This window comes from Lutra lutra, chromosome 5 (genome assembly GCF_902655055.1).
Source record: "Lutra lutra chromosome 5, mLutLut1.2, whole genome shotgun sequence".
Taxonomy (NCBI): domain Eukaryota; kingdom Metazoa; phylum Chordata; class Mammalia; order Carnivora; family Mustelidae; genus Lutra; species Lutra lutra.
Window position 1 is genome coordinate 81192240 of NC_062282.1, and position 24614 is coordinate 81216853.

Here is a 24614-nt window from a genome sequence, read left to right on the forward strand (position 1 = left end):
GAGGAGGAGGTTGGGGATGGAATCTTAAATGTCTGGCTGTGATGTTCACTTTTCACCTTGGGGCTCCACAGGTGGGAACTGTGTTCTCAGGCTTCAGTAGCCTTTCAGAAGCCTTAACCTGTGCAGGACTCCAGCAATGAGCACCCTTGTATGCAAATCTAGGGAATACATGAATACCAAAGGAATGAAAATCCTGCTCCATGATAACTTGAGGAATGTGTAGTTTCATAGAGAGATAGGATCAGTATGTATCAGTAATTGCAGTAGTTTAGTGAAACAGAGTCACAAAGGAAGTGCTCAACACTGGTAGGTGCTTTCCATGTATTATTACAGTAATCCTCACAGCAGCTCCATTAGCAAGATCCTATGATTATCCCCATTTTCCACATTAGGAAATTGAAGCTTAAAATAATGGACTGAAGCCTGGAATCACACACAGGTTGGTCTGATTTAAAAGCCTCTGTTCTGTCTTTTCTCTTGCATCAAAAATTGCATGTATAGGTTGAATCACATGAAATTACCAATATTTTACCAATTCTTTTTGACCTACAAAAATGACAGTTGCATAGAGAGTTCAACCTAGTCCAAAGAATTATGTGGTATACAGATGTACAAACACACACACACACACACACACACACACACACACAACTCAATTCACCATTATTATATGCGACTTGCTAGTTACACATGACTTACTGAGACTGGCTGGGGTGAATGAGATATGTGGACCTAGTTTAAGGCTTATCAGAGATGCTTCTGGGAAATTAGTTTTCATTTCTTCACATGTTTACTCACCCACTCACTCAATAGCTCGCTCATTGAAAAGAAGCTCACAAAATTCTGCCAAGCATTATATTAAGCATAATTTTTAGCAGTCACCTCCCATCTACTTTTTATGATAAAAAATTTTCCTCCTCCCTGTTGGTAGTGAATCCTCCTCTCACCCCTAGATAACTACTGATCTATTTTCTGTATGCTGGCCATTTCTGGGTATTTCATAGAAATGGAATCATGCAACATGTGGGCTTCTGTGTCTGGCTTCTTTCACTTAGCCTAATATTTTTCAGGTTCGTCCATATAGCGTGTGTCACTAGTTCCTTCCTTTCTGTTGCTGAGTGGTATTTCATCGTATAGATACACTACATTTTGTGTTTCTCTTCATCATTTAACATATATTTGGGTCATTTCTACTCTTTGGCTGTTATGTACATCAATACTATGAATTTTCTATACAAGTTTTTGTGTGTGTGTGTATTTTCATTTCTCTTAGGTAATTCGGAGTGAAATTGTGGGGTCATGTGGCAAATTTACGTTTAATTTAAGCAGATATTTGAGAAAAGAGAGTGAAAAATGGCTTTATACAAAGGCTTAAAAGTAGAAATGAGGTTTGGGTTAGTCAGCTAGGCAGTGATGACCTAGAGTTAAAGTACTAGGACCCAGCAAGGGTAGTGAGGCAGATTTTCAACTGTGAGAGTGAAGAAGGGCAGCTGGAATTAGCCACAGAGATCCTGATGTCCATGAAGGCTAATGCTACTTCTCCTTTCATATTTGGCAGCATGGGCAAAAGGCTTCTCTTTCCATTGTTGTTCATGGACCCAGATATTGGAATACCATTTCATAATCTTCCAACACTGATAGTCCTTAACAGGAAAGTAGTGATGCCTCCTTCTAGAGTATCAGTTCTCAAATGCTGAGTCCCAGTTTCTGCTGAGAAAAATATAGACAGTATAAGTAATGAGTGTTTCATAAAGCTAAATTTATTTAAATCAGAGGTCTGTGTCTTATCCTGAGAGTGTATCTTTCTTACTATTTTAGAATAGGTAAGACTTGTTTGTCATATTAAGTGATAGGGAAATATATTTAAAAAAAAGATTTATTCATTTATTTGAGAGAAGAGAATATGCAAGTGGTGGGGAGGGGGAGAGGGGGAGAGAGAGAATATTCAACCAGACTCCCCTGCCAGGCACAGAGCCTCATGTGGGCCTCAAATCCCACAACCCCAAGATCATGACTGGAGCTGAAATCAGGAGTCAGCCACTCAACTGACTGAGGCACCCAGGTGCCCCATGAAAGACATTTTTTGAATGATTGTGCTTACCAGAATAAAATAGTGGCAAATAAATTCTTGTGTGTGTCTGTGTCTCTGTGTCTCTGTGTCTGTGTTTAGTTTAAGTTGGTTGTTTAGATTCCCAAATCTGGAAACCACTGCTCCAGAGAAAGTTTTGGGAAGGAGGCTGTTGGAATCCATGGTGGCCCTCGTGTTTTGCCTCCTTCCTGGTTTTCTTCTGTAATTGTGGAGGGTAGACAACTGCAGTGAGGCCTGGATGAGACCTACTTAAAAGGTTAGTAAAAATCAAGAAAAGATCCTCACAAGCACACAACCCTGTTACTTACTTAGACATCTGACTCTGTAAATATATGCATTCATTGGGCACATGCCATTATCAATTGCTTTAGTAGTGTGAGGAAGCCAGAATCAAGCTCAAGTTGGATTTCTTATACATGTTTGGGCTAACCAACAGTTGATTCTGTTCAGGGAAAGTGGTTGTTTCCTTTGGGTGCTGTGCAGAGGCCTGAGGTTCTGCACACAGTACTGTGGTGAGAGGTGTGGGGCAGGACGGCACCTGGTCCTGAGCGTGGAGTGATCCCTCAGTCCTGCTCCAGAGTGCCCATTCTCTAGCATGGGGTTTAGGGAGTGGAATTTTTCTGTAATGTGATCTTGAAGTACACATAACCATTTCCCCAATTAGTAGGAACAATAGTGATGATGCCATGCATGACATTAATAGGAGTGAAGTGCATTGAGCCGAATACTGGGCCAAGTGCTTTCAGGCATGATGTAATCTGACCCTAGCAACAATTGTGTTAGAGAGATACGGTTATTCCATTTTTGTGTGAAGTAGTTTAGGGTCAGGAATGTTTAGTAACTTGTTCACTTAAGTTGCCACTAGATGAGAGATGTTGTCAGTAAGGGGACAAACTGGGATTCAATCTCAACCTGTTTTTTTTTTTTTTTTTTTTTTTTTTTTTTTTTTTTAAACCCAAGCCTCTCAGATCAGCACTTTCTATCCCAGATTTCATTTCCAGAGGCCCAGCACTTTGGATTCACCTTCCCTGCGGAGGTCTCGTGTATGCAAAAGAAGGCGAGGATGGATTCTGTGGGATGTGCTTAGCAAGGCCTGCCTGAGGCGGTCCATACAGCTCTGGTGTGTCTAACATGCTTTATTTGCTGCCCCTCTGTGTACAGACGATTCTATTAGTCAGCCTCTGGAAGTCTTTGCCCTGGCTGACCTCTTCACCCCTTTTGTTGATACATCCCCAGAATCTTCCAAGTTCACACCCGAGTTGCAACCCCTGGCTCCTGGGGCTGAGGATGGGATGTAAGCACCAGTCCTCCTGCTCATTGGTGTTTGTGAGCCAGAGGGTTCTGTTGGATCTTGTGCAGGTAGCTCTGCACACTTGCCTGCCCCCCATTTGCCTGCCCTTGTGAAATGGAGGCTATTTTTATGTTATCTTCACTCAGTTCTTACAGGCCGTATTTTAAATGCTTTGCCATTTTCTCGTGAAGAAGGTAGATTGAAAATTAGAAATTCGAAGGTTCTTTTCATTTCTCCTTTAAGTTTAAGAATGTATTGTAGGACAACATTGGACTGAACAATAATTGCCTCTCTTCTATTTGCTTAACTTCGGCTATGGTTTGAGCTGGTGAAATCCCATTCATCTAGCTGGTATAATTATGCTTATTGGTACTGAAAAACTTTCTCCCTTCCCTCTTCTTCCTTTCCACCCCCCCTCCAATTTAACATTTACCTTAGTTTTATCCTCAGCAAACAGTGAAATATGGCTGGCTTTACTAAGTTTTGGTAAAATGGAGTCACTGAGGCATGCAGTGGTTGAGTTGTGCAGTATTTGGCTAGAATCAGACCTAGAAATCAGGTCTTTTGATTGCTAGCCCAGCTCATTTCCTTCTTACCGCTTTGTGGAACAGACTGGCCATTGACCCTGAGATCTGAGCACTGGGCAGAAACAGAGGGCCCTCTTAGCTGGTGGTTGAGCTACATCTAGCATGGTCCATTTGTGTGGGACCAGTGTTAACCTCCAAGATGGACCAACCAACCCCTTGAAGAAAGAAAAGTTCTTTCATCAATGCGGAGGGTACCCTGGATCCTATGCACTGCTGGAAGTTTCTAGCACTGGAAGAGAGTTGAGGAGCTGCTTTTCTTACCATGGATGAACTCAGAACATATGTCGTATCCATATTCGGCACATGACTTACTCAGCTTGTGTCCTTGTACTTGTTTAATTCTCTGGCACCTTGCCCATCAGTTAGTTGGCCCTTTTTTTTTTAGATAGGTGCCTATATGACCGGGTCTTCTGTTTTTAAGTCATGAGCCTTGACTTTTACCAGAAATTTACAACTTTTCAAAGGACTTAGTTGAATACAATTGTATGAAATGACAGCGTTAAATTTTGTAGTGTAGACATGTTAAAGTGGAACTTGATAAAGTGTGCGCTCAGTGTCCTTTTTGAATGGCCTTATTTGCGTGTTTTATCAGTCTGTGTTAGACGTTTTTATTACTCTAGTTATCTGTATTCATTGTAGAATAGTTAGAAGATTCAGATAAGCAAAGGGGAAGAGGAAAAGAAAGGGAAAAAATTGTATACAGTAAATAAAAGCCCCTTGAGAGAAGTCAGGATATAGAGGGCTTTGAACTTCCCAGGAGAGGTCGAGGCAGTTGGTGCAACTCATTATCATTCCCAGAATCGCTCTTTTCTTCCTTATTCCAGACACTAGAGATCAAGACCGGTTGGGCTGTCTGAACACGTGCTGGAGGAAGTCAAAGTAACATTCATTTTGCTGCATTCTTTTATGAGCCCAGAAGACTCTGGATCCAGAAGTCCTGCTTTTAATCTGCCACCTACCATAGGTGGCTGTGAAAAGGGAAAATTACTCCTTTGGGGTCTCCTGATTATGCAGTTGCTAGTTCTCAAGCAGAAAGATGGAAATGTAGAGTCCTCCTTCTTGGCTTACTCCTTCCAGCTCTGCTGGAGCTGTCCATTCATTCACTCATTAATTCTTTAATATTCATCTATCTATCCATTCAGTATCCGATACTGTGCACCTGCTGAGCACCAGACATTGATTGCATTTGGTTCTGGAATACAGCATGAGTAAGACAAGTTCCTACTGTCATGAGTTTACATTGGATTGGTACGAGTTGTGGTATCATTACTGCCCTTTCATCTTTTCCTTCTATGGCATGAACGTCTTCTTCTGTCCCCTGGAGTTGATCAGACTCCTTGGTTATGTCTTTGGAGCTCATTTCACCCTCAGACCCACAGCCAACATGAAACTTGATTGTCCCCAACAGGGAAGGTGAGGAGAAAGCAGCAGTTGGCTGGCTGAATTCTTCACAAAATGGAACTTCACTTTTGTTTGGGAGGTACAGAAGAGCAGATGACAGAGGGAGGGGTTCCTGGCTTTATCAGAGAGAGAAAGCCTCATTGTGTGTTGTTGTTGGAACAGGTCCCAGAGACCGGTAGAGTTCTTTGGACAGGGCTGAACTAAGCTACCATGCCATAAAATAATAGCCGAAAGAATCAGTGTGGAATTTAGGGTAGTATCAAAGGGAGCTCTGTGTTACAGCTCTCTCCAGGCAGAGGGCAGGACTTCAGCCCTGGGTCAAGCCCTGTTGTTAACTTTGTCACGTATTAATCAACATGCCTTCTGTATCTTGTGTCTGCTCATACTCTTTCTTGGACCCTCTTAATCTCTTATTGCTGTCTCTTTAGGTCTCTCCCTCATTGTGTAGTCATTTCATTTATTAAAGAATTTTGATGCAAAATTTAGAATTTAGTGTCTGCAAATTCTCTTTCTTTTGAACTATGATGTAGTCAGTTGGGTGGATGAGCAAGTTGCAGGGATGGGGACATTTGACATAGAGAACCCAATAAAGTTCCAGGAAACCATATTTCCCAACCTTTAGTCACTCACGTATTTCCATCGTGATTTTCTGTCACATAGATGTAACACCTATTCTATTGCTTACCTAATATATTTCTTTAAATGGGAGTACTTAGTCTTTTTGAAAGGACACTCTTTGTTTTAAAGGGGTATTTCATAACTTGGTCATAAATAAAGCACCTGTATAATTTGCTCGAAATAGAAGGTAATCATAAAAATCAATCTATCAACTCTAATGTTTGTTTATGTGCTACCTAAAATGATTTTGTACACCACAAGGTTGTATGCTTGCCACACTTCGGCAAGTTCTTTTGTACATTGTACCAGCTTCCCCAGCATGTTCCTGGAGAGCCCGAGGAATAAATCTCCTGCCCAGTAACTTGCCTTCCCATCTCCCCTTCCTGCGCTAAAGTGAGTCACTAGATGATGACGTAAGTTGGTGTGTGTGAGCCCACGGGTAGTGTCACAGCTATGAGGGAAGGGAACATGTCTGCCTGCCCCTTTGTCCATGCATATGTGGCGCTGGCCCTTTGATGAACTTTGCTCTGAACTCTGGGTGCAGAGTAACATCGCCGGGGCTAAGGAGCAGAAGGTGCAGACACTGAACTGTGCAGTGGACCAAGCTGTCCACATGCCAGGGGATGTTTCCTGAACTTCTCAACAGGTTTCCTCTATCTTGTGTGGCAGAGCAGAAGCTGGCACCAACAGCCAAGTTCATATTCCTAGCCTGCTCCTTCTGTGACATTGACAAGTAATCCCTTTCTTCACTTATTCAACAAATAAACATTGTGTGCTTTCTATGTGCCAGCCATTGTTGTAGGTTCTAGGGATATACTCGTTAACAAAATGGGAGGGTGGTGGTGGTGGGGAGCATGTTTTGCAGAGCTTCTGGCTTTTCATGTGCTTAATGGGGGTAATAATGGCTGTCCCTCCCCTGGTTATTGTGAGGTTTCAGTGAGTTGCTGTATATTAAGTCTGCTTATTAGTATTAGCCTAGTGCCTGGCTTGGCAATTGCTTGATAAATGCTAGCTGCTTAATTATGTTGTTCAGGTGCCCAGTGTGGTACCAGGCTTTGAGCCCACTTCTGCTTTATCTTCAACAACATCCAACTGAAATTTTACCTCCTTATTGCTTAGAATTTTAGTAATTCTTTTCTTAATTATGTTAAATTAGCCAACATGTAGTACATCATCAGTTTTTGATGTAGTGTTGAATGATTCATTAGCCTTTAATTAATTCTTAAAACACCATAGCCTCTAAAATGCACCAACTTGGCTTGGAGCCTCCTTACCTGATCATAGGACTCTAAAATCCCCTGGTCACCCCCTGAAACAAGCTTGCTCATCACCTAGCTGCTATGATGAGTTGACATTCTCAGGCCCTGGATGACATTTTGTCCTCTCTCTCTCCCCTGCTCTCCTCTCTCCCACTTTCCTCAATACCACCTCCTTACTCCTGTAGTATGAAGAAGGTTTGAGCAGAAAACCTGGCCCAGCCCTGCGCTCTTTAACACAAAGCTTTATTGCTGCATATGGGAGAAACCCACAATACCATGGTTGGTGTAAAACAGAGGTATTGGTGCTGGGCCTTGGCACTTGTTTATGAAGGGCTTTGGCTGTATTTTAATTCTGTACAGTTGTAAAAGGAAAATTTGAATGCATCCCCTCTGTAATTAACCACACAAACATAAGGTTTTGCCCTGTCCTAGTGACAGAAGTCTCCATAGACTCAGTACCCTGTCTGATAGTGACTTTTGTGCCCTGTGGCCATGCTGTATGGGCCACTGCTTCAGAAGGGAAACCCAGCTGGCCTGTACCTTTCGAGTGATGGGACAGTTATTTGAACGGTATGTATAGTAAGTAGCATGTCTTGGTTTGCTAGGGTGGCCCTTATGACGTAGCACAGACTGGGTGGCTTAAATGACAGAAATTTCTTTTCTTTTAATTCTTGAAGTTAGATGTCTGAGATTATGATATCTGCAGGGTTGCTTTCTTCTGAGGCTTCTTTCCTTGGCTTGTAGATGATTGTCTTCTCCCTAGAATTGCACATGGTTTTCCCTCTATCATTGAATCTTAGTCTGTTTTTATAAGGGCACTAGTTATATTGGATTACGGCCCACCCATATGACCTCAGTTTACCTTAATTACCTCTTTAAGGGCCCCATCTCTAAATACAGTCATATTCTGAGGTATTGGGATTGGGGCTTCAACTTATGAATTTTAGGGGGATACAGTTCACCCCATAACAGTGTGATTCAGGAAGGCAGTTCTAAAGTACACTCTTTATGTAAGTCTTGAGTTGCTCCAATGGGTCTTTGAGAATTTTAGGAAGAACTTGAGGTGAGCCAGCTTCAGGCTAGGTCGCCTCTGCTGATCCTCAGGAGGGTTGACCAGGCCTCAAGTGGGTGGACACCCACTGTCCAAAGTAGGTAAGCTTTGATCATTTACGTTGTGTTCTGGCTACTTCCACAACAGTTTGGGGAAGGATTTGTTGATTGGGAAGGATAATATCGTCCATTGGACAAGACTCAGAACTTTGTCAAGAGTTGGGAAAACCATCGCTGGAGACTTCCAGTAATCTGAACCCCCCCCCCCCCGCAACTGACTTCCTTCCGGTTAGAGGTACTATAAACAGTGACTGCCTATAAGAGGGGTTTGGACTCTGTTGACTTTGGCCGAGATGTAGTCTGAGAAGATTCATCATTTTCTAATTCCTGTTCTCTCAGGTTATTAAGTATTGCAATGAACTGGAAAACTGCTTTTTATTAAAATTGCGGGAAGAGTTGGGGTGTTTTAAGGAGACGTGGAACAGGAAGGGAGCTGACACCAGAAGTTTGACTGCATTCCTTCAGAGATTATTTTATCTTTTTTGCATTGTCAGTGTTTAGTAGCTTAAATATATGATACATCAGGGGCGGTAAAAAAACAAGTAGGAGTCCAGAAGTGCTGACATTATAGCTAGTTTGTGAGGCAGAGTAGTGTGGTGGTTAAGGGTACAGGCTCTGGAGTCCCACTGACCTGGTTCAGATTCTTGGCTCGACTGTGCAACACCCGTGTGAACTTGGACCAATTATTAACCTCTCTGAACTTCAGTTTCCTTATATGTAAAAGGGGAATGATTTTGGTACCTGCCTCATGAGGTGTTGCGAAGATCAAGAGATAATGCATGTAACACCCTGAGTCAGCGCTCAACAGTCGTTAGCCATTTGCTAGTCTCTATATTACCCATGCAGGATAATCCCCAAGCTGTTTCCCCAGGCTGTTGGCTAACTTCTAATTAAGAATACAAAGCTCTGTATTACTTTGGAGTTACATGGATTTACATGAGTTTTGTTGTGGTCCAACCTTATTTGCTTTTCCATTTCTAGCCAGTGAGCTTATTTTAACCTTCTTTTGAAAATGAGACTTACATGTAGGCAGGATAATTCTTTCAAATAGGAAAGAAGTATTTTTTAAAAATTTATTTGGTATTCTGCTAAATATTGGATATTAAATATTAAATATTGGTTAGTTTTATTGGCTAAAAGAAATAGTATGGTAATTAAGTGAGGATCATGCATTCATATTTACTCCACACATTTATTTAGATGTCCTGTCACCTTCTTGCATCCTTCCTGTCCTTCCTTTGCATTCTCCAGTCATACTGGCCTTTCTCTCTTGCCCACGACAGGGCCTTGGCACAGACTATCCCTGGACTTGAAACCTTTTTTTGCAGCTTCCCCTTTTTACTACTCATACTTCAGACTCATCCTAGCTTCACTCTTCTGGCTGGCCTTCCTGGTTCCTCTATAGGACACTGATTTTTTTTCATTCTGCAGCATAGAAGCTGTAGCCAACTGTCCATGGAAATGTGGAAAGCACCCAGCAGGGTGCCTGGCAAGTATTGGGATTCAGGTAATGTTCTCTTCCCTGTTCCAGAAATAAGGAATTCAGATGGAGAAACAGGTGGGAGGGGAGGGGGCAAGGCAAGGGTGTCAGCACAGCATTGAGGTATGAAGCTCAGCAGGTGGCTGGAAAAGCAGGAGTGGAGATGGCAAGGGAGAGAAAATGAGTTTCACCTTTGTAGAGTTATTGTTGAAGTGAAGGGAGAAAAGAAGGATGTCTTAAGTCTCTCTAGGCTGCTGTAACAAAGTGCCATAGACTGGCTGGCTTAAAAGAGTATACATTTAGGGTACCTGGTTGGCTTTGTTGGTTAATCATCTGACTCTCGATTTTGACTCAGGTCATGATCTCAGAGTTGTGGGATCAAGTCCTACATTGGGCTCTGTGCTCAGCATGGTGTTTGCTTTTCCCTCCTCTCTCTGCTCCTCCCTCCCCTCAAATAAATAAATAAAATCTTTAAAAACAACAACAAACCAGACATTTATTTCTCACAGTTCTAGAGGCTGAGTTCAAGAACAGGGTGCCAGGATGGTCAAGTTTTTTTTTTTCTTTTTAAGATTATATTTATGTATTTGAGAAAGATAGAGTGAGAGAGATCACAGAGGGAGAGGGAGAAGCAGACTCGCTCCTGAGTGGAGAGCCTGTTGCAGGGCTGGATTCTATGACACTGAGATCTTGACCTGAGCCAAAGGTAGACACTCAACTAACTGAGCCACCCAGGTGCCCCAGGCATGGTCAAGTTCTGGTGAAGGTTCTCTTCCAGGTTGCAGACCGTTGCCCTTCTTATTGTATCTTTCTGTGGGAGACTACAGAGAGAGGAACAAAGCTCTTTTCTGACTCTTACAAGGATGCTATCATGGGGGCTCTACCTCCATGACTTCATCTAATCCTGCTGACTTCCAAAAGGCCCCACCTCCTCATACCATCAGATTTGGGAATAGGGTTTCAGTATGTGAATTGTGAAGAAGACACATTTAGTCTATAGCAAGGGATTTGGGCAGAACTTGGAGGACCATTTCCCTCTGAGGGTAAGAGGAAGAAGCAGGGAGCCTCGTGGAGAATAGTCAGAGATTCAGGGGAGGGACCCGGAAAAGATGGTGCCTTGAAAGCCTTGGTTCCTAAGGTGGGTTTTCCTGCTGTAACTTGGTAAAGGCTAAGAGGACCTTGGGCATGTTGCCTTTTTGGCCTGCCACCTTTGTTACTCCTGTTCCCTGACCACAGACTCTGTCTCCACCCCTGGGCAGACAGTACGTGGCCACCGCTGTCATGAGGTGGTATGGACAGATTGGTGCAGCTTCAGTGCCTGACTCCATGCCTTGCCCAGAATGGTCTTTTCATTCATCCTTATCACGTTGCACTGTTTGCCCCTCTTGCAAAGATGGTGGCAGGTGGATACATCAGCATTGTTTTTGTAGGAAAATCAACCGCAGTAACTTTGAAAAGTTCAAGTGCCTTGTTTAAAATTCCTCACTAGACTTTGGATCTACTTGGAGTTTGTGGAATCAGAGTTTTGGTTGTAACTGATTTCTGAATCTTTGGAAGGTTAGTTGTATGTTCTGATGTTCTGGTTTTAGAAATAAGATATAAATAGGGGCACCTGGATGGCTCAGTTGCTTAAGCATCTGCCTTCAGCTCAGGTCACGATCTTGGGGTCCTGGGATCAAGCCCCAAGTTGGGCTTCTTGCTCAGGTGGGGAGCCTGCTCCCCCCGCTCACGCCCCCGCCCCTTCCCTTGCTTGTACTCTCTTTCTCTCATGAATAAATAAAATCTTTGGAAGAAAAGAGAACTAAGACAAGAATAAAAAAAGTATCAGAATGGCTCTGGGATTATGATTTTTCACCTTTAGTGTGTCATCCAGTCCCAAGTCTGGGAATGTGGTTTCTGTTCCAGTGTTTGTTAGGAGTTCTGTTAGCACAGCTTGTGGCAGGTTTCCTTAGATTTGCCTGGCCTGGGAGCATGTAGTCCCTTCCATCCTATGTGGGACCACAAACAGGAATGCCTGTTTTTTAAAAAAAAAAAAATAAATAAATCACTCTGCTTTACCTTCTGGGACTTGGACCAAGGCCGGGGTCCCCTGGGTCTTGTTCAGTCCAGCCAAGCCACATCCTAGCCGGGTGACACACCTTCTCTCAGCTTCTTACCTTTATGCACCCTTATTTTCTTAGTCCTGCACCTGTAGGTGTGGTATTGCTGTCTGGGGGTATGGGACTGTCACAGGAGGCAGGGCTGCTGTAGGGAGGATCCTTTGGTGGCTGTGCCTTTTGTTGTCACTCGGACACTAGCTCTATTTGGTGTCTCTGTGCTATCTTTTAATATTATTTCGTAAAGGAAGGTAACATGATGCTTAGGAACTTAGACTCTGGAGTTTGGATCTCACATTTATTAGCAGTGTGGCTTTGGCAATCCCTTAATTTTTCTGAGTCTCATTTTCCTCATGTATAAAGTTGGAAAAATGACCTTACTACCTTCTTTGGACTCTCAGGAAGAATAAATGAAATCATAATTGTGAAGAGCCTAGTTCATATGCTAATATACTCAGTAAATGTTAGCTGTGTGTCATCATTCTTATCTGGGTCCTAACATCAGCAAAGGGGTAGAGCTCCATGTGCCCTTATGCCAGCTCCTTCTTGTGGCTCCTCTCACCAGGTGGTGTGGAGGGGACTCTCATTAGAGCCTCCTTTCTTATCCCTGGGGTAAGCCTCCAGCACCCCCCCTTCTCTGGATATGTCTGGATGGGGGCCCATTCTGGCCCTGGCCTGCCTTCAGCTCCACCCATTCACCTGGGCCAGGGCTGTGCAGCATAAGGAGTATCAGTTTGGCACCGATTTAGTAGCAAGAAGTAGCTGCCTGTTCAAACCAGCTGAAGCCAGGAGAAGAAATTAATTTCTGGGATGCTGGGTTGTCCCATGGACCCTGCGGCCAGGAAGTGCTAGCTGGCCTGGAACCAGGAATTGGGAAATCAGAAGCTGGGTTGAGCACACTTTCTCTCTGGGGCTTTTCGTGTCTCCTGTCACTTGCCTCCACAGACCAGCTTTCTGCCACAGCATACACACAAGGGAGAAACAGAACCCGCCCCCCCAGCCCCAGCCCAGTTCTTAACACTCCTCAGTTTGAATGTTCAGCATCAATTAACAAGCTCCTCTGTGCCCTAATTATAAATTCCCTGAATGGAAGCAGGTTGGCCCAAATAGGCCAGATGCCATCTCTGGTCTGTGCAATGAGGAGCCAGGGCCAGGGGGTGGGGAGAGCATTGGTAAGGACAGGCAGGTCACAGAGAGATCAGTCACTTCCAAATGTGTCCTGTCTCCTGGCCCTCTGGCAGGAGAGAAAGTCCTCTCTCTTTTTCCCTTAGTCGACTCTGCCAGGTGTATGTAGACTGAGGCTATTAGGTCACCAGGGATTTGCCATATAGATAGCCCCACACATCACAGGCCACGAGTGCCTCATAAAAATCCCCCGGTGGTTCCAGATCTTTGGATCATACAAACCAATGTTTCCTGGGGAGAGGTTGTACTTATATACAGGTGACATCGGGAGATGGTTTTTGCTGTTAACAAGAACAAAATGTTTTTGTATTAATAATTATGTATTTTATTTAGGAAACTTAAACTAAGGATCAGACCCACAATTTCACAACTATTACATGTGACATTTCCTTTTATATTATGTGTAAGTAAAAACAAGTGTTTAAAAAATTTTAAATAGCGTGAATCTGGGAAAAAAATAAGGGAAGGTGGTATATGAATGACTGAGTTGGGAAGCTGGTTATGTATAGACCAGGGGGTTTTTACCTGCGATCCCTAGGAAAGACTTTAGGAGGTTTGTGAGTCCTTTGAAGTTGTAGGCAAAATTTTGTGTGTTTACTTGCCTGCCTTTATTTCCTAGGGAGTAGGTCTTAGCTTGGTTTAAAAATTTAGTGTGCATTGGAACACATTGGAAGTCTCTTGGGGTTATTTATTAAACATTACAGTTTCCTTACCCCCAAATTTTGATATAGCAGTTGGAATGGAGCCCAGGAATGTGTGCTTTTCATAGACATTTAGGTGACTGTCAACAGTCATTCTCAGATCATACTTTGAGAAACACTTCTTAAAGAGGTCCAGGACAATACAGAGTTGGGAATCCAATTGTGACCCATCCCAGCACCCTTAGATTGTTGTACAAACTGGTAAAACTTTTTTATCAAGAGGTTTAAGGTCTGTGGACAGGAATTTGCTTGATATATTTATATCACAAATTATTAAGGGTTCCTTAGCAATGTGGTTCTCTTTTCACAGAACAGCTCTTCTGTGTTTGTGTTTGGCCATGTTAGTTCGAGATGCTAATAAAGTCCTAGGCTTGTGTTGAACAATACCAGCCTGGAGATGAAGGCTTTGGGTAATCTTAAATCCAGTGGTAGAGAGAGACGTGTTTGACCACGGTGGTTGTTAAAGATAATCACGCATTTTTTTTTAAAAAAGGAAAAAAGACAATCACAAATGTTCGTGCATGGCGGCAGCAGCCACCAGCATGATCCTCTGATGACTGGTGTGTATCTGTGCAGTGATAGAAGAGCGGGAGCTGGTCTTTGCCCCAGAGGTACAGTATAGCAGTTAGCTTTTCTATTGAGAAAAGAAAGGAACATTTTTTTTTAAACATTTATTTGTTTATTTGAGAGCACAAGCGAGTCAGCAGAGGGAGAGGGAGAGAGAGAGAATGCCAAGCCGACTCCATGCTCACCCTGGAACCCCATGCATTGGGCTTGATCCCCTAGCCCTGAGATCATGACCTGAGCTGAACAAGGACTTGGACCTTAGGGAGTAGGCCCCTAGGCACCACCGAGGAGCCCTGGAACATTTTCTTTTGAATAGGTCCTGATCTCTGGATGTTTATAAAGATCACAATAAAAGCATAATAACAATAAAACACTTTTAAAGCAGTTGAAATGTGCCAGACACATCTTCTGTGCACTTTCTTATTCTTCTCCAAAACATTATGAAGTGGGGTCAGTTCCTAATAACATTTTATAGGTAAGGAAACGGACTTAGAGACCAAGTAGGTAGGAGAGCTGAGAGAGAGAGGGCTAGCCTTTCCTCCCTCGGTCTAGCCTTGGAATCACATTATCTGGGAAGGCAATGCCACGTAGTAGTGGGATTCTGGCAGCTTCTGCTTTGCTTAGGTCAAAAAGGATGCCAGAAAGAGGGCTACATGAGGTGGAACTCAATCTGATGGTGGGGAAACTGTTTTGGACTCCTAGAGGATAAGAGCTTCCTGATATGTAAATATGTATTTTTTTTTTTAAAAAGACTTTATTTATTTATTTGACAGACAGAGATCACAAGTAGGCAGAGAAGCAGGCAGAGAGAGAGGAGGAAGCAGGCTCCCCGCTGAGCAGAGAGCCCGATGCGGAGCTCGATCCCAGGCCTCTGGGATCATGACCTGAGCTGAAGGCAGAGGCTTTAACCCACTGAGCCACCCAGGCGCCCCTAAATATGTATATTTTTAATTTCCCATTTGTTATCCCCTATCTTGAAGGCATCTTAACTATGTTACCTCGGATCAAGGCAAGAGAGGATGAATTGTTCACACATGCGTCAGAGTGGTCAAGGGCTGCATCCCTCTGCCCCACCTGTGTTAGTCTGGTGTTGGCCACAGTAACTGGTAGACAGCTAAGGCAGAGGTTCTTATCTTGGGATCCATGGACCACCTTCCAGAAGTGGGGAGGCTTCTTTGGTGGCTTGTGGTAGAATTTTGAAATTTTGTGTGTATGTGCTTATGTCTAACGTGCACACGTATATTTTTCTGAGTAGTGGAGCCCTTGACTTCTACTGTACTCTGGCTTCTGTCTGTTACCCCAAACAGATGGCCTCGCTCTGAGGAGAATGTTCATACCTGGAGTTTGGCTGGCTGATATAGGTCCTTGCTTTTCACCTTTAAGATTTATTTATTTATTTTAGCGGGGGAAGAGCAGAGGGAGAGAGAGAGTCTTAGGCAGACTGCACCCTGAGTGCGGAGCCTGATGTGGGGCTCGATCTCATGACCCTGAGATCATGACATGAACTGAAACCAAGAGTAGGATGCTCAACCGACTGTGCCATCCAGGCATCCCTAGGTCCTTGCTTTTCAAAGTATGGTTTATGGGCCAGTAATACCCTATCATCTTACAGTTTGTTACAGAAATCTTGGGCTCCCCCCGCCCTGTACCTACAGAATTAGAACTGGCAGTTTGATAAGATACCCGGGAGATTTATATGAACATTAAACTTTGAGAAGCCATGCTCTGGGTAAACCACTCCATGAGGGAGTCAATTTCTTTTTTTTCTTTTCTTTTTTTTTTTTTTAAGATTTTATTTATTTATTTGACAGAGAGAAATCACAAGTAGGCAGAGAGGCAAGCAGAGAGAGAGGAGGAAGCAGGCTCCCCGCTGAGCGGAAAGCCCGATGTGGGGCTTGAACCCAGGACCTGGGATCGTGACCTGAGCCGAAGGCAGCGGCTTAACCTACTGAGCCACCCAGGTGCCCCGAGGGAGTCAATTTCTAATGCCAGCTCTGTATTAGGAGGAATTTTTATTAAGAACATCTGTATTTCCTTATCAAATTGTTTAGGAAATAGGGTACCTTTGCATGTAATAATTCTTATCTCTTTTCTTTGCATATTGGGTTCTTAGCTGATTATAAATTGAGTTAGACTTGTATAAAGGTGTTCTTTTGACTTACATTGTTAATTCACATGAATGTTTAGGTTGGCCATAAAATGTCATCTGACGGGACGCCTGGGTGGCTCAGTTGGTTAAGCAGCTGCCTTCGGCTCAGGTCATGATCCCAGCGTCCTGGGATCGAGTCCCACATCGGGCTCCTTGCTCATCGGGGAGCCTGCTTCTCCCTCTGCCTCTGCCTGCCATTCTGTCTGCCCGTGCTTGCTCTCTCTCCCTCTCTCTCTCTGACAAATAAATAAATAAAATCTAAAAAAAAAAAAATGTCATCTGACTCAGCACTTTGAGGGGAATAAAAAGTTGTAGGTAAGGGATGCCTGGGTGGCTCATTTGGTTAAGCATCTGCCTTCAGCTCAGGTCGTGATCCCACACCCAGAGCCCTATGTTGGGCTCCTTGCTCATTGGGGAGTCTGCTTCTCCTCCCTCTGGTGCCCCCCACCGCCCCACTACGCCCCGCCATGCTCTTGTGCTGCACACATGCTCTCTCTCTCATTCACAAATAAATAAAAATCTTTACAGAAAATAGTGTGGTAGGTGACAAACTATTGATCTACTAAGCAAACTCCATTCCCCATAAGGAATTTCTTCTAACAGTGTCACTGTGGTTTTTAAGGGAATAATGACGTTGACTTCTCAGCTTGTCATGGATATCTTGGAGATCTTTGCTCGTCCTTTTTCTTCCCCTTCTTACCTTTTGCCCAGAGTTGGCTCACTTTTCATCTTCTGTTATACTGACTTTTTGATGAATTGTCAACAATAGTCTCGTTTAGTCTTATTTTTGCCCTGAGAGTTGCCTGATGACTCATACAGTTATAATAAATGCAGCCAGCTTGATGTCCATATCTTTATGGACAGTTTTGTGATTGTATGTTTTCTAGTGACATACACACTGGACTCTGTTCATCTCTGAAGGGAAGCCTCTCTTCATTTTGCATATTGATCTGGCAGTCCTTCCACATCATTATTGGACGTAAGCCCATTATTGAACATTAACTGTCTCTGGGTTTGTTGGCAAAATCAGGGTAGGGTGAATCTTAGTATTTTTTACTTTAAATTCCTATGTAGGGAATGAACATAATAGGGTATCTGAAAAAAAATACATATAAATGTATATATGTATGTGTATATTTTGACCCATGTCACAATTAAGATTCATTTCTAAAACACAATAAATTGCTTGTACTACTTTATTGTCCTCATCTAAACCTCGGACACTATACTGGTTACATGACTGTCTCTCCAGCGTACAGGAGTTGTTGAAGTTTGAGCCCCACGTTTTTCAGTGCTTTATCTCTAACCTTTAGCACGGTGCTTGGCACAGAGGGGAGCAGTCAACAAATACTTGCTGAATGACTGAGTGGGTTAACCACGTTTACTAGTCTGTATTCTGGTTCAGATGTCAGCCCCGATTTGTTGAAATGCTGTCATTTAGTGAGTGCTTTCTATGAGACAGGCCCTGTGCTAAGCACTTCAAGTACATTCTCTCGTTTATCTCAACGACCTTATGAGGCAGGTTGAATCACTCTTCCCACTTTACAGATGAGGAAACTTACCAAGGAACTTGGCTGGCGTTATTCAGCTGGTGAGGGTGGAGCAGAGATTGGACCCCAGGCCAGTGGACTTTGGAGCTGGTGCTGAATACATGAGCATCTGGTTCTGTTCAGGTGGGGGCGCTGACCTGCAGAGAATGATGGGCCATGGCTTCAGCTTGGGTCCTTTCTTTCTTTCTTTCTTTCTTTCTTTTTTTTTTAAAGGTTTTTATTTATTTATTTGACAGAGAGAGATCACAAGTAGGCAGAGAATGATGGGCCATGGCTTCAGCTTGGGTCCTTTCTTTCTTTCTTTCTTTCTTTTTTTTTTTTAAAGGTTTTTATTTATTTATTTGACAGAGAGAGATCACAAGTAGGCAGAGAGGAAAGCAGAGAATGAGGGGGAAGTAGGCTCCCTGCTGAGCAGAGAGTCTGATGTGGGGCTCGATCCCAGGACCCTGAGATCACGACCTGAGCTGGAGGCAGAGGCTTTAACCCACTAAGCCACCCAGGTGCCCCAGCTTGGGTCCTTTCAAGTGATAAACAGATGTGGAAATAAAATGTTGGCTGAGGAGAGGTCTTTTTGCTCTTTCTCACTGTAGAAATAAAGCCCCAGACTGGTGAGTGTGTTCCCAGTCCTCCATTGTCCGTCTTAGACCCTTGTAGGGACTCTGTGAACTTAGACCTGCTCCTAGAGTTTTTGGAATAAGCCGTGCCACCCTGACATTATCTGGCGTTAGTGACAAAGCAGTCTCAAAGTGTTGGTCATAAGCAAGTATTGTGATTAAAAACTTCCCTTCTTAAGACAGAGGACTGAGAGCCTGGTTTGGAACATTTTTTTAGATTATCCTAAAAATTCATGCTCTGTTGTCTTTAATGTGAATATCATGGTGTGTCTGTCAGCAGGTATTTGACAGTAGTAATCTGTTTGGGACAGCTCATAACTTGCTGATGATTACTTAAAGGCTGTTTCTCTTTAGGTAACTTCCCTTTACCACTGCTTTGGGCAAAAGGATTTGTTCTTTTATAAATCTTGTCCTGGCAGAATTTTCATTTTTTAAAAGTGGGCACAACTATTTGTACCTCTAAAAAGATCTTTTCTTTCAGGGGTTGACAGATAAACAGCAACACAGTGAATAGGTATTGTATTTACAATAGTTTATGGGCCATTTACCTTACTTTCCTGTAGTTCTAGGCTGAGTATGACTCATACATTTTGGGAGATTCCACAATCACTTTCACGTCACATTTTTTGAATATTTCCATAAACTCTGCAGAAGTTTCAGTGTTTTGTTGGTATATGTTAGCTGTGTTTCACTTCGCTCTCTCTCCATGTCTTCCCAGTGTGTCTTGCGATGTTCCTGCCATCCAGGTTCTTGAGGGTCTCTGTTGTTGCTTCTTGAGCACAGCTGTTAGTCCTGCATTTGGCAAAATAACAATATTTTAAAATCCCCAAGGAGCTAGGTGTGGAGTACGAGGCTTAGTCTCTGAGAGTCCCCCCTCATCAAACATCTTACCTTGATTTTCTTTGGCAGGATGGAGCTGGAGAGTGTGTAGGCCCTGAGGCTCTGGTGCCTGCTGTCTCGCTGACATCCCACGGGGCTGCAGCCCTAGCGTCAGCAGCTGTATAAGCTTCAGAGTGGGTGTCCTGGCAGGAGAGCCAGACAGGTGATTTGTTAAATTATTACCCCCGTGCAGCTTCTGGCCTCTGGTGCCAGGCAGCTTGGAGCTTGGCAGGATTAGAAGGAGGCTGATTATATAGCCAGCAAAGGTGGGAGGCAAGACGGCCGCTGCCACCATGCTTAACTGTTGAGACGCCCACAGAGAGTGGTCCCACAGCTGTGTCTCTGTGGGGCTTCAGAGCATGTAAGAAATGAGAGCTCACAGCACAATGTGTTTGGCTAGAAAAGGATTTCCTAGGAGGCCTTACTATGGGCATTAAGAGTGCCGCCGTAGGGGCTAGGCCATAAGCAGAATAATGCATAGGAACTATCTTTTAGGAATTAGGGGGGAATCTGGCATATGTTAAACAAATGTTTATTGGGAGTCTTTGGCTCTATGCTACTACCAGGAGAGAAGGGAGAATGTGGGCTGGTACCTTATACTGGGATAATTAGTGAACTTGGGCCAGCTCCTTTTCCCATTCCTTTATATTGATTCACTGGCTTCTGGATTAAAGATGTGGTTCTCCTTCCTTCCAACCAGAACAAGAGGCATGTTCCTTTCTCCTTCAAGCTTGGGAAGTGTGCTCAGCTAAGCAATAGAGGTAATGGTAAAGAAGACCGTTCCCTTGTATATCACATAGCTGGTAATAACATAGTGTCCTTCGTAGGGTAGTTGTGAGGATTTAAATCAACTAATACATTTAAAGTGCTTATTATAATCCTATCCAGCACACAGTACGTGCTCTGTATTACCAATAACATCTGTGTTATTACTGATACTTCCATAGTCATGGAGTGAGGAGGGGGTGATTCTGGAGGAAGAATGTGGTTGGTTGTCTTTGTCCATCCACTGCTGGAGGGGCCTGGGGTCTCAAGCAGTGCTCCTCCTGCTGCAGGTGGACATAGGGATGTGGATGTGGAGACCGAGAGGGAGGAGCCTGAAGGCTGTCCCTGCCAGCACCCAGCCTGGGAGGGGGCCGAGGTCAACAGTCCCTTCCTGGAAACTGCCTGGGCATCATAGCCCGGAGCAACATCGGCTTCTTTGATTTAATCTCTCCCCGGCCCACAGGCCACCAAAAGTTCAAAGGGTCTTATTTTTCTATTGTAATTCCTTAGAGGGACAATAAATTCCTTTGGGGACATTCAGGACATTTCTTTCTTTCTTTCTTTTTTTTTTTTTTAAGAAGTGAAGTTGGCAGCACCAGCTGAAGGATAAAGAAAGTGGTAGTTAGAAGCCAGTATTTTAAAAAGGTCTTTCTGTTCAGAGATTCTAGATCAGAGAGGAGGAAACTTTTCCTGGGCTAGAAAGTATCATTTCTAGGTGTCCTTGGTGGAATCACTGCTCAGAACACAGTTTTGAAATTTGCCTTTGACAATGTTGCTATTTGTTCTGCAGTCAGCTGGCCTGGGATTTGTGGAATTCTGCACAGGATGCTTGTGGGAATTCAGTTTGTAGTTGCTGCTGAGAGATGAGGATGAGGAGGAGGAGGAAGCAGAGCCTGAAGATCCAGTTTTTGTGGTTGATTTGCTGGTTAACCCAGGGAAACTTAGTGCTATGCTCCATGTCTTCAATTGTAAATTTTAGAACATCTTTCTAGCTCATAAGGGTATTAATGACCAGCGAGACAGTGTTGAATTTAGGGATTATTTTAAGAGGAAGATACTTGCTCATTTTGCATTTATAATTTGACAGGCTGAGGAATTTGGGCTTCTTCTTTGCATTATCCTTTGGGAATGGAGGCTGCTTCCTAGGTCTTAGTTCCAGATAACTATAGGTTAGCTGTCCAGCTGTCACAGCACAGTGAGTCTTGTATCCAGGTCCTGGAGGAGGCGCTTTGCATAATCAACTCATTAATCCTCATCACTGTTGCATACTGTAGGAATTGTCATTCCTACTTTGCAGCCTCACAAGTTGAAGTTCACAGATAGTAACCAAACTTATATGGTTTTGATCATTCATTAAAGAACTATTTATCCATTGTCCTCTGTGTGCCATTTACCAGGATGATTCTCATGAGCAAACCAGATATGAGTTATCACTGAGGTGGTTGGGATCAATCCCAGGATGGTCTGGGTCCAAAGCACATGACTTACCACCATATTGTGTTTTTTCTCACAGAATTCTGGTGGCGGAAGGGACCTGAAGGCCTTCCCCTCGCCAAGTCTCCTGTGGTACTGTGATTTCCGTGGGTCCCTGGCTCATAGCTGAGTGTTCTGAACCTCTCAGCTCTGAAGCTCAGGGAAGCCCACTGTCCTTTATTCCTGTTTCCTCAAAGCCCTTCTGCCTCTTACTATTTCAAATTCCAAGACTTGGAAAATTTTAAGTATTTGATAAAAACCCGGCTTAAATGTTAGGCATTTTGCTGCGTTTAAAAACAGAAGATGCTTAAGCAGAAAGCAGTTTTTTCTTGATGACTCAGGCCTGTCATTATGTGCTTCATTGATGTACCATATAATTTTGTGTCTGACTTTCCAGGTTTTCATTTTCTTCCCCTCTGTGTCAGTTGTCACTTACCTGTGGTCATTGAGATTGTCACTGACTGCCTCTCACTCCCTTTGGGTTGTTTCTCACCTGCTGTGAATAAGGAAACTGAGCTTCTGGGGTTTTTATTCTATTTTTTTGTGAAATCAAAAGCAGGAAGTTGCTGGGTGAGACCTGAAGAATGAGTCAGTGACTTCGTGACAGTCACCTCTGGAATTGGCCTCCGTGGTTGTTTGCAGTACGGTCCTGTGATCATAATCTTGCTACAGCTCTGGGTTCTCCTGGAGGGACTGAGAGCTCAGCTCTGGAGTCCAATGGACTTGGCTTAAATCCTGGCTCCACCACATACTTGTTTGGGATGTGAGTCAAATGAACATCTCTAAGCCAAGGTTTTCTTATCCTGGCTCAGCAAGCCCTCCATAAATGATGCCCTTTATTCTTCCCCTTCACCAGTTGGGTGACCAATAACACTATGTAATGTAGAGGTCAACAGTGTGGGCTCTTATGTTAATGTGAGGATCCATTTCTTCCTCTGTCACTTAAGTTTTTGGTGACCCAAGTGTGGAAACTGCTTCAGGTTTCTCATTTCCAAAGCGAAGATGGTAATAAGACCTCCCTCTCAGGATTGCTGGGGGGACTAGCTAAATGCATATATACAGTGCATCAAATAGTGCCTGGTACTTGGAAATGCTCAATAATTGTCAGTCCTTGAGGCATCTGGGTGGCTCAGATGGCTAAGCTTCTGCCTTTGGCTCAGGTCACGATCTTCAGGTCCTGGGGTCTAGTCCCATGTCCAGCTCCTAGCTCAGTGGGGAGTCTGTTTCTCCTTCTCCCTCTGCTTCTCCCCCCTGCTTGTGCTCTCTCTGTCTCTGTCTCTCTCTCTCCCTCAAATGAATAAATAAAATCTTTAAAGAAAATGTCAGTTCTTACCAGCTAATAACTTACCCTGCCATCCAGGAAATGTTGATGCTCCTTTTATTCCTTAAATGTAGTTTGAGCCCCTTTTCCCAGCACCACAAGTAATTTCAAGATCACTTTTCCTGGTTTTTGTTCCTTTTTTTCCCATCTACCAAAGATTGAAGTAGGACTAATAGATGGTTTGTTCCGGAATCAGTTACACACGTCTTTTGGGGGAACAGATACTTTGCATTGTGAGGTTCTTCATGGGTAGGAATTGTCACGCTCTTGGGTCCTCAGCCTGGAAATTCCCTGGGAGCCTCTGGGAGGTGGTGTGAAATGCCAGAGATACTTAGGAGACAAGTATCTGTTAAAAATGGAAAGTGTTGTCCTCTTTGGCATCTATGCCCTTCCTTATGCAGGAAACTGAATATACTTTAGTGGAAGGGTTATTCCCATACTCTGTACTACTCTACTTTTAACTCATTTAAATTTTTTTCTTGTATGTTTGCTTGTTTTGTTGTCACAAGAGTTTCTTGGGCTTATATAACCTGTTATAAATTAAGATTAGTTGACTCTTTTCGTTAAGCCCAATACATAGATGGTAAGCCAGGGAACTTCCCGATCAGTTCTAAAATGGTTGAGAAAACAAAAAGGGAAAGGAAAAGCATCAAGGAGAAAATTAACAAAACATGTTATTCTTTTTCCCAAAGGTTTGTCTTGCTATGAGTTTTCTTTGTTTTTCCTTATAATTACTTGTAACTAAAACACTGTATCTTTGGGTTGATTAAAGGAGAAAGACTTTGTCCTCATGTGCAGGGGACTATTGATAGATTGTTGCTGTGAGACCAGGGATGGTCTGATTTCACAAGGACTTGTATGTGGGATCGTCTCTGTATTTCTGGGGTGTGGCAGCTCCACCAGCACTCTCAGGGAGAGTTTCCACGTGGCTCTTCTCTGGAGTTGCCCAGATCTGGACTTTGCCTCCTGTACCAGTACTCGGACTGCTATGCTAGGTGATTGTGACAAATAGCAGGTGCCTCTCATTCCTGCACCAGACTGACCCTTGTCCTCAGCTCAAACCAGCTAGTATGACTGCATTTTTGCTTTACTTACCTAAGTGCTTCTGTGCTAATGATGCCCACTATTGGTGTTATTGGAGTTTGGCCACTGTGATCAAGAAAAAGGCGCAGTTTGATATATAGCTTAGTAAGTGCCGGTTAGGCACGTGTTTTTGTTGAATCAGGGAAAGACTGGTCATGATAAGGAGGGGAGGAGGCTTTGAGGTTACTGTAACCTTTCTGTCCTTGAGATTTCCCTGGTTGAAACTTTTTAGAAGTGAGAGGGCAGGCTATATGCCATCTTCCCTGTAAAGGATCTGACTAGGATGGACCGTATGTCCTGGGTCATACCTGCTATCTCCTCATGATTATCAATAGTTCTCATTTTCTCAAAACTGCCCCAGTTTGGATATGGTCACCCTATGTATGGATCACATCA

The 24614-nt window shown here is 43.5% G+C and overlaps 1 protein-coding gene across 7 annotated transcripts in view; it reads left to right on the top strand.

Moving 5' to 3' along the window:
• Positions 1-24614, top strand: part of ARHGAP26 (Rho GTPase activating protein 26) — a 445619-nt gene that overhangs the window by 36231 nt on the left and 384774 nt on the right. The window lies entirely within an intron of this gene.